Genomic DNA, 8,330 nt, shown 5'->3' with positions numbered 1-8,330 from the left:
TTCTGTCTTAGAGGACACAAACTGAATGTTAAACTGCCAAACAAAAGGATGCCAGCAACCTCTCAACACAAAGGAGACAGGACAAAGAAGGAAATGATCTCAGGAACAGGCGGGAAAAGATTTTTATTTTCATGTCATCTTTTAAATTTGGCCAATTATTTACAGACAGAATGCATTAAACCAGTGAGGAAATTGACATAAATGTTCCAGTAGGAGCTCTTTATGTAGGTTTAAGATGTCCTGTAGAGATTGGAGAATAAAATGCAAAGAATGCATTTACAGGATTGTTCGGGTAAACAACGATAAGGGTTTCTGTATGGCAGAGGGCTCACAATTTTCCCTTTTAAAACTGACTCTGGTGGGACTCGAACCCACAGCCTTTGAATGGCTTCTCTGGAAGTCAGCTAGAAGTCCAACGCGCTATCCATTACGCCACAGAGCCTGTTAACCCTGGGATACAACTCCAAAAAAGACTGCTGTATGACTGGAATTGGCAGTTTGCAAATCCAGTTCCTTAGTTTTCCAGCTACCAGAGTCCTTTGCGGAAGATGCTTCTGTAGTTAACATGAACTTTGGACATTTTCATGTTTTTGTCTGTAATAATGATGATCTGTGTTCATTCATTTGCCTGCTTTCCTGGACATTCAGGCTGCTAGTCTATTCTTCATCACTTTCCCTCGCTGTCAGACTGACATCATTGGTCTAGTCCAGTCATTTTCTTGCCCGCCTTCTGTGAGCCAGTCAGCCTCTGCTGTGTGTGCTTTAAATCTTGGTGCTCTTCTGCCTTTCAGGCTTGCATTTGTGCAGCCTGCCTCCCCCCATCTCCCCCTCCATCTTCATCTTCACCGCCACCAGCATCTAGACTCGGGAGGAGGAGGCAAATGAGTGAACACAGTGATAGGAATTAGTACAGGACCTAATTCCCATCACTGCTGGTCTCTGTCCTTCTGCGATGGTTCAATTCAATTCAATTCAATTCAATTCAATTTTATTTATATAGCGCCAAATCACAACAAACAGTTGCCTCAAGGCGCTTTGTATTGTGGGTAAAGACCCTACAATAATACAGAGAATAATACCAGATTCTAATCACCAAATAGCTTTTATTCAAATTCTGCATCTCAGTAAATCACATTTATTTTATCCAAATAATCTTTCCTTACTGAAATACAAGTAAAGTGTTTTGTGTGTCAAGTCTCTGTGGGTATCATGTTTGTGTTACTTCCTGTTTTATTTTGACAGTCTTCTTGTCCCTGTGTGTTATGTTCTGTTTTGCTTCCATTGCGTTGTTAGTGTGATTAGGTTCACCTGTGTTCCCAGCTGTTGTCACTCCTCTCGTTACCTCGTGTGTGTATATATTGTCTGTGTCAGTTCTCTGTTGTGTCCTTGTCATTGTCAAATGTTGACTTCCGGTTCTGCTGTGTAGTTGCTGTCCTGGATTATGTTTTGCCTTTGTTCTTTGTAAAATAAAGCTTACTTCAATATTAAGCTTTACACCTGGGTGTCCTGCACTGGGGTCCTCTGCCTCGCCTGCCACAGTGTTTCATGACAATTATGTATCCCAGAGAAAGTGTTTGATAACACTAAATAAGACTATAGAATTTGTCAATTCAATTTCAATTCCAATTTATTTATATAGCCCCAAATCACAACAAACACTCGCCTTAATTAAGGCACTTTATATTGTAAGGTAAAGACCCTACAATAATTACATAGAAAACCCAACAATCAAACGATCCCCTATGAGCAGCACTTGGCGACAGTGGGAAGGAAAAACTCCCTTTTAACAGGAAGAAACCAGAACCAGGCTTGGGGAGGGGCAGTCATCTAAACTAAGTGTAACTATGGGATGGTCCAGGATCACCTGATCCAGCCCTAACTATAAGCTTGATCAAAAAGGAAAGTTTTAAGCCTAATCTTAAAAATAGAGAGGGTGTCTGTCTCCTGAATCCAAGCTGGGAGCTGGTTCCACTAAAGAGGGGCCTGAAAGCTGAAGGCTCTGCCTCCCATTCTACTCTTAAGTATCCTAGGAACCACAAGTAAGCCAGCAGTCTGAGAGGGAAGTGCTGTATTGGGGTGATATGGTACTATGAGGTCTTTAAGATAAGATTATTCAAGGCCTTGTCAGGGGCTTTCACCATCACCATTACACATCCAGGAGCTTAGAAGTGGTGAAAGTGTCTGGTTGTCTATCTCTATGTGTTAGCCGTGTGATAGCCTGACACCTATCCAGAGTGTACCACATCTCTTGGCCTGTGACAGCTGGGGCTAGGCTCCAGCGCCATCGAAACCCTTAAATGGTTGAGTAGCTAACAAAATGGATAAATGGACATTGCTGCACAACATAGTTGACACGGATTGTTATGTTGTACTATTACATATACATATGCGTGAGCATGTGCTGTGCTCAAACAGAACACTGACTGCTTCCATTAACACTCACAGGCGTGAATAATAACAGTTTTATGCTGGTCATGTGGTCATGCAGAAAACCGTATGTGAGAAAACAACTGAAAGAACACGTAGTTCTGATATAAGGGAAATACAGCAATAAAATGTTGTTTTGTCACATGTGGATACAGTTAGAGGGACTGTTTCCTGATACACTTCTGTGGCCTTACAGCGGCTCGTGTAAATAAATCAGACTCATCACCTTACCGTCCTTTTTGATGCTTTTGTAGATTCTTTTGTGTTAGCAGTGAATCAAATTTCACTGAAAGACCATCTCATGTAACTGCAGGCAGCAATGTGTTTACAGTAAAAGTGTTTAAAGGAGCAGACTGTCTAGACTCAGTGAGATCTCAGGTCCTTTCATGCCAACACAATCACTGCCTTGCTCCTGGGTTCACGGGGAGCTCATCAGGAGATTAGATGACTGAGATGTGACCTTGATAAACGTGAGAGAGAAAGAATAAATGTGTGTGTGATCTCCCTGAGGAGCTCCGTTCACCAGCTGAACACACAGCTCCAGTGTCCTGTCTCACTTCATTGACCTCCTGCCAACAGATGAAATCTGCTCTGTCTTTTATTTCCACACAGGCACCTTGAAGGCTGATGTGTTGCACAAAAACAACCTTTATTCCTCTTTTTCTATCGCTTCTCTTTTTCTGCGGCTCTTTCATCCTGTTCATGTTGTAATACATTAAAGGAAAGTGAGTGAATATTGTTCTCTTGGTGCCTCTTTCTTTCTCTTATTACCTGCAATCTGTCCTTTATCTTTTTCCTTCTCTGCCTCTATCATTTCCTCCTGTTGGAAATCCATTATTATACCTGAAAGCGGTGTGAATGTGCTGAGACTGTGCTGAGGTTGTGGTACCACGGCTGTTAAAACCCACACAAGAAGCACACGTTCAGAAGCACCTTGAACTACTTGGAAAAAAATACATTGTGGATCTTCAAAAATGTGTTTCAAAGTGCAACTCACCAGAGTTTGGCAAAAATTTTTGGCAAAAATTTGTCCTATTTAAATTACCCACTTAAATATCAACACCAATAACAGCAGAGTTTTTTTTTTTTTGTTTTTATGATGAGTTGGAAATATCTTTACCTTCTTTTGTAATCTTGACCAATGAAATGGGCACATATACAATAAGGAGTGCAACAACATGGAGTAAAAACATCATAATTTCACAAAAATGTTATTTAAAATTGTATCATCTTGCAATCATTGATGGATTGATAATATAGTAAACTGAAGCTTAGGGTACATTTGATCTTATGTAGAACGAAAACATAAAGTTGTTAAAAAAATGAAATATAAATACACTCATGCACACTTATTATGCACTCCGTTCCACTCTTCATTAACACAGATATCTTATCAGCCACTCACATAGCAGCAACTCAGTGCATTTAGGTATATAAACATGGTCAACACGACCTGCTGAAGTTCTAACCAGGCATCGGGCGTGACTGTAAATGTGGCATAGTTTTTGATGCCAGATGGCCTGGTCTGAGTATTTCAGAAACTACAGATCTGATCTAGTGAATGGTCCAAAAATAGAAACTATCCAGTGAGCAGCAGTTCTGAGAGAGAAAATGACTTGTTGATGCAAGAGGAGAATGGCCAGACTGCTTCAAGCTGACAGGAAAGCAACTGGTGGTTTAATGGTAGGGTGAAAATTTGCTTAGCGCCATCATTTAATTACCACAATCTATGACAACCAAGGTTACAGAAATGCACAACATGGTAAACCTTGAAGCAGGTGACCTAAACCATCAGAAGAACAGATTGAATGCCAGTCTGGTCAAGTAAGAACAGTAAGCTGAGGCTACACAGGCTCACCAAAACCAGACAATCGAAGATATTGCTTGGTCTCATGAGTCTCAACTTCTGCTGCCACATTTAGATGGCAGGTTCAGAATTTGGTGTAAATAATGCATGGATCCAACCTGCCTTGTATCAACGGTTCATGCTGGTGGTTTAATGGTGTGGGGGAAATTTTCTTAGCACCAAGTGAGCATCATTTAAATGCCACAATCTACCAAAGAGGTCCAAAGCGTACTGAGTATTGCTGCTGACCATGTTAATCCCTTTATGACCATAGTGTACCCATCTTCTGATGGCTGCTTCCAGCAGGATAATTCGCCATGTCTCAAATCATCTCAAACTGGTTTCTTGAACATGACATTTAGTTCACTGCACTCAAATGCATTCCACAGTAACCAGATCTCAATTAAATTGAGCACCTTTGGGATGTGGTGGATGTGCAGCCAACCAATCTGCAGCAACTGTGTGATGATGAATGTTTCCAGCACCTTGTCGAATCTATGCCATGAAGAACGAAGGCCGTTGTGAAGGCAAAAGGGGGTCCAAACCTCATGAGGAAACAAATGAAACAATTGAGGTGGCTAGTGAGTATATATTTGGATATGTTTTTGTACTTTTTGACATATTAAAACAGCATCACTTCTTTTCAGTTTCTTCTTGTGTGATTTTTGCAGTGTGTTTGGGATCAGTGGCCAAGCTTCTTGAGACTGGGAATCTGTTCTTTCAGTTTTTGGGTAAGCAAACTTGTATTCACAGCACTATTTATTAATGTCATCACCCACCCCATTTACTCAGGCAGCCTCATATGTGCAAGCACTCCCACCTGATGATGATGCCACTGTGTGGTGGTCATGGCCAGGTCCGTGCCAGCCCTGAACCCCAACTCATGCTTGATTTTCGTTTCCTCTGTCCAAACATAGTGCTGTCGGTATTCATCAGGCTTCTTTTCAGGATTATGTTGCACTTTTGTGACCAGTGTGTTTTTTCTTGATCACCATCTGTGGACCTTGTCCTTGTATCTTGTCCTTCACATGAGCAAACAATAAAATCCAGTTTTCCGCAGACAATATAAGTGCCAAAAAAAACCCCACTTATATATTTTTTTTTAATTCCAAAAGCTCGGTAAATAGCAAAATGTACAATTTTCTTTTCAGAGCAGTAATTGTGAGTTCTAATGCTGCATGCAGACAACCCACCCACTGCTGCAGCTATGCTTCAGCTTATATTTGAAATCCTTGTCATGCTTATACACCCTGTCCTGTCTTTATTAAGTATCACACTCTGGTTTCCATCATGTTCAGGCGATTCCCTACCCTAGCCAAGCTCCTTTAAAAACCTCGTTCATGCATTTATCCTTAATTGTAAATTACATGTGATCTGATGCTTTGCGGTTGTATTTGTGGATAAATATTGTACATAGCTGTAAGATCAAATACCCTTCACTAATACAACTGTAAGATGAAACAATTTTGAAGCTGATGGTGTTATTTTTAGGAGGGGAAATATCTAGTATAGTTGTTTATGCATTGTTTATGTTCTTTAGCAAAGCCATTTACAATAAGCTCCATATGTTTGCATGCCAAAAGGCATCCTGGCTAATGACCCATTTCACTCTAGAGTAAAATGGAGCTCCTCATCTCGGTCTCGGCACAGAGGAGCAAATAATCATATTATCCATATATTTATTTTTCCTTATTTTCTGTTAAATATATGCAAAATGGCCATTGTGTTACACTGTACATTATTACAGCTGATCCATTTGGTGCGCTGCCTTTTTAATGTGGCAGGGTTTATATACACATCACTACTGACGAGGTAACACAATACATGGCTGTTGGACATGTTGTTCAACACGTAAAACATTGCACACTAGTTTCAGATTTGGTAGCTTTTGTTTTAAATTGTATTATTTGAGGGGCAGCCAATTAGAAGACAGTTGCTTTAAGGGTAGCATTAAAGGAAGAGGTGTTATAATTACTCATTTAAGATGAACTGAGGGGCTACACCAGAGCCCAGTATAAGATGAATAAGGAACTGTGACTCATGCAAAGCTGATAGAGGTCAAGAATAAATATATGGGCCTACAATTAGCATAATGGAGCCACTTTAAGATAGTTGGAAGCCAAATCTGAATGTGCAAGTTTAAAAAAAGCATAAAAAAGTGGTTATATTTTGTAAAACTATATGGTAAAATCACCAGCACTGAATGTACATTTCCTTAGCCTGTAACTCCACAACTATGAAACTGCACAGGAGACAGCAAGAGAAGAAACTCACCTTTACAATCTGACATGGCTTCAGTTTGATTCTTCGCTCTTTGCCCCAGTTGTGTCCTGCTCCTCTTCACCCCAACTGACATGTGGAAAACTTCTGGTGTCAGATTTAATCGCCTTTTCCTCCAGACAGATGGTTGGACAAAGAGACAGTGCTGTGTAGGCTGGAGCTTGGTGGATAAAGGTCATGGTTGAGATGAAGATTTAATGATTTTGTTTTGCTTCTATACCACATTCTGCTTGTCTGGGATTTATTTTAATTCCTCACACAGTATTAGTTGTCTGTCTTGTCAGCATCGCTGCAAAGTCTTCTGCACCTTAATTGGAAAGAGAAAGACATTTGTCTGGCTTAAAGTCTGTTGAATCCTGGCATAATCTCTTATAATTTTAATTGTACTCTCCCTCTCTCTCACCCTTTCTCTGTGTGTGTGTGTGTGTGTGTGTGTGTGTGTGTGTCTGCATCTGTTTGCGTCAAATTTAATTTGTCAGTTAAGTTTATGGACTTTCTAAAATTAATTTGTTTTCTTCCTTAAGTTTAGTCCCTCAGCATCTGAAGTGTTGCATAATCACTTGTTTATTCTTGTCAGCTCAGTGCAGTGTGTTGATGTGCAAGGCAGGTGAGCGTGTTTATGTCAAACCTTGGGTGCATTTATTTTCATCGGCTGGATGCGCTTACTGTACACCCAGCCCTGTAGAATTTATATCAGCTCACACTTAAGACCCGTTTCTGTGAGTCTGTTCTGAACACAGATCAGTCTGGAACCACACGACTGACAGCATGAACAATAAGCAGCCAAAGTGCCAATGACTCTAACAGCTCCACCAATATGGCCAGAAATCAACTGTAATGATGTGGTTAGCAACAGTGTGTTGAACAGTGTGAGCTGTGTGTGAAACAAGAAATCTGTGTCCCCCCAGCAAACCTAAATGTCCCCAACAGTGTTTCAATTATATGACAGAGGAGACCTGAGATCACCTAGAAAGCTCCCGTTGGTTCATTTGTGACTGGTGCACTCTTAGCTAGTTTAATTCACGTTGAGAGATCATCTGGGACTCTTTCTTTGGGAAGCAACAACTGAACAGCCAGTTCATCAGAGTGGCCATTCCTAAACTTAAGACTCCCGCTGTGAAATCTGCAAATGCTCTGTGGCCACCAAAACCTTTAATCACCACACCCAGGATGAAGAATTTTCTTCTTGGTGTTTTCACTCATTCGTTTGTTCATTCTTCTGACTGCTCGTTGAGGTTTTGTCATCTCTCTGTTCTTTTTTTTTTGTTTGTTTGTTCTGTCTTTGCTTTCTATCATGCACACATGGGTATGTGTAGGCATGAACTCTGCTTACCTCCTCAGGCTCCTGCTGGCACACCTGTGTCACATTGCGCACTCATCTGCACTATTTAAACCTGGTTCACCTCGCTGCTCATTGCCAGATTGTTGTGCTACTGAGTGTGGTAGAGTTGCTCACTCCACCTTTACTTGCTACTGTGAAATTTACCTTGTTACCTTTATTTACCCTGCCTCATCCTCCTTTGTCAAAGGAAACCCACCTACCACACCACTCTGCCTGCCCTCGTAAATCCTTGCCCACCTTACTCTTGCTCCCTGCCGGAGAACACACCTGCAGAAACAGGAAGCCTGGGAAACAAATCTGTGTAGTGACTGGGGAAATTTGGGAAAACCTACGTGCTTTTGGATCTGTGGACTCAAAACTAAGGAAAGAGAGACAAAAGAGAACCTCACTGACTAATTCACTCTTTGAAAACACTTTGCAAGATCTTGACCTGTT

At 40.9% G+C, this 8,330-nt stretch overlaps 1 non-coding gene across 1 annotated transcript; it reads right to left on the bottom strand.

The window, feature by feature from the left end:
* Positions 1-350: 350 nt before the first annotated feature.
* On the bottom strand, positions 351-442 carry trnar-ucu (transfer RNA arginine (anticodon UCU)). The gene is given in 2 exon segments: positions 351-386; positions 406-442. It is a non-coding gene; the product is annotated as a tRNA-Arg (tRNA).
* Between the last annotated feature and the right edge of the window lie 7,888 nt (positions 443-8,330).

The sequence above is a fragment of the Archocentrus centrarchus genome, chromosome 17, assembly GCF_007364275.1.
Source record: "Archocentrus centrarchus isolate MPI-CPG fArcCen1 chromosome 17, fArcCen1, whole genome shotgun sequence".
NCBI lineage: Eukaryota > Metazoa > Chordata > Actinopteri > Cichliformes > Cichlidae > Archocentrus > Archocentrus centrarchus.
This window is presented reverse-complemented; position numbering and strand designations above follow the sequence as displayed.